This window comes from Ursus maritimus, unplaced genomic scaffold (assembly GCF_017311325.1).
Source record: "Ursus maritimus isolate PB19 unplaced genomic scaffold, ASM1731132v1 scaffold_26, whole genome shotgun sequence".
NCBI lineage: Eukaryota > Metazoa > Chordata > Mammalia > Carnivora > Ursidae > Ursus > Ursus maritimus.
The window spans coordinates 1,073,863-1,076,394 of NW_024425119.1; positions in this window are offsets into that span (position 1 = coordinate 1,073,863).

The following is a 2,532-nucleotide window of genomic DNA, read 5'->3' on the forward strand; positions in this document are numbered from 1 at the left end:
CCCCCCCCCCCCCCCCCCCCCCCCCCCGGCTGGCCCCTGCCCCACCCCCTTTCTCCTGTTTGGATGGTGGTCTCCCCCGCTGAGTGACTGGCTGTAAAATCTGAGTGCTGTTGAGTTTTCTGGTGGGAGGCTGTGCTAGGTTCCGATGAGCTACCACTTCCCTAGAACATCGAGACTGATGGCAACTTGGCCAGCCCTGGCAGAGGCCGGGCCTGCTCAGGCTGTCTGCCGGCCTCCCACTCACCCCTGGACGTTCTCTTTCAAACATCTGGTGCAAGCACTTTGCGCTCAGGGGTCAATCCCTTCCTTCTGGTGTTTTTTTCTTGAGTGCTTTTACTTTCTTTCCTTGCCCCACTCACAATGAGACATGACCCCTAAAGTTTCGTTTTTTTCTAGGGGCATCTGTAGTGGGGTCAAACTGGAGATGTTTCCCAGGGGTGGGGGTCTCATAAACATGAGGTGTACTTTCTCCTGAGGCTCATGCCAGACGTATGGTTCACAGGAAAGTACCCTGGGTTCAGAATTCAGACTGCTGGCCTCTAATGTGTGAGCCAGTAAGGCGTGCCCTTGATCTGAGCCTCTGACTCTATGGACTGTAAAAGGGGGTTGGACCAGCCCCTCTCTAAAGGCTGTTCTGATGTAACCTGGCCTGTTTCTGAGTCTGTGTGTTTTTGGGGAAGAGAGCTGGTTGGAAGTTAGAGCCTGGAAGAAGGGAAGTGACACCTCACTAGCATTGAGCACGTTTTTTCCCCCCTTTTTCTTTTTAAAAATAAAACCAGCCTCTGTTCTGAAAATAAAAAACTTGAGACTTGTGACAAGCTTCCTGTGTGGTTTGTTTTAAGATCTTTCCTGTCCTGGTTTCCTTACGAAATTCTTAAATGTCACTCTGACATTTGTCATCATTTTATAGGCTTGTGTTAACATTGGGGGTCCACTTGGCCACTTCCTTGTAGGCAGTTGGCACTATTCAGGGAGGCAGGGGGCTTTGGCCTTGACCTGGGGGGTGTCTAGGCAGGCCTCCTGTATGCAGAGCTAACTCACGTGGGCTCTCGGCCTGAGAGACATTTCCCCAGACACTTGGGGCTTCCACTCCCATTTCTTTCTAAGAATGACTTCCCAAAGAAAGACTGAGAAACTTATATTCATTACTTTGCCCTTTTCTATGACTCTTACCCCAGCCAGAGGCATGAATTATGTATGAATGAGAAGAACAAGGCCTTTTCTTTTTTAAACAACAAAACAACACAAAGGGGACTGTGAAGTCTGACAGAACATTAAGTCTGCACAAAAATAATAGTTTTTTTTTTTCCTTTTAGCACAGAGACAGCCAGTGCTATTCAAACCACTCTGTGCTGTTGCCCTCTGATGCTTGTGGCCATCCCAAAGGCCACACAATGGTTGGACCCAGAGGGTGAAAGAGGCAAACTCAGAGCATGGGAATGTAGGTCCTGGGCTTGCTCTGCCTCCGCCCAGCTGCGGCTCTGGGCACTTAGCTCACCTCCTGGGGTGTCTTCATCACTCATCACACAGGAACACTATTACCTCACACGGCTATGAGGTAGCAGCATGTGCAGAAATGGTCCTTTTCCTCAAGACACTGATAATCATAATGGGGGACAAAATTCCCATGTAAAACAATGACAAAGAAACACAGGACCATGTCTTCCTTTCTTAAATCGAGATGTAAAATACGATGACGAATTTGACTAAGCGTTTCTCATAGGTAAGCGAGCGCTCTCCCCGTGGTCAGCAGGACCATACAGAAAGCACTCTGAAGGACGAAGTGGCATATAAGCGGACAGTGTGTTCAGAGCGGGCAGGGCTGAGGCCACACGCAGGGCTTGTCGTGGGGGTGGGTCTGACCCGCAGTTCACCCCTCAGGAGGAGCCCGGGGACACATCCTGGGCTCGCCTGCGTTGGCCCTTGACGCGCAGTGGCTCATTTCATCCTCACGGCCAGCTCCAAGGGAGCTCTAGCTCCATTTTCCCGAGGTCCAGAAGGAGAGAGTAGCTTGCTGAATACACACACGAGTCAGGAAAGGGATCCAGATTTGAACCGGCTCTGTCTCCAAAATCCGCACGACCCCAGGCAGCCTTCAGACTTAGCTGTTAATAGAGTTCAACTTCTCCTTATTAAAGCTGTATGGTCTGGCTAAAAAGCAGGGGCTGGTTTTTCTATTCTGTGTGAGACCCAAGGAAGCGGCACTGAGCAAAAGTCAGGGGCCAGCCTATCATGCGTCATTTGTTTCTGCTCTCTCTCCTCTCAGGTCACTGTTGTATCCTCTTTCTCTCTAATCAGAAAGGAAGGATCCAGTAAACTAATAGCCTAGGGAACTACTCCTCCTAGGAAGGCAATCGAGCAACTGGGGTCTGGGGAGGCATGGTGGACAAGACGTGTTGTTATCCTTGAAATAATGAGGGGACTCCATGTTCCTCTAACAGACAAGGCTGGCTCACCAGGGCACTTCACCTGCCTCAACCAACCCAAATGGACAGGATGCGAATGTGCACCCAGTGCCAGGATCTGGCTGCC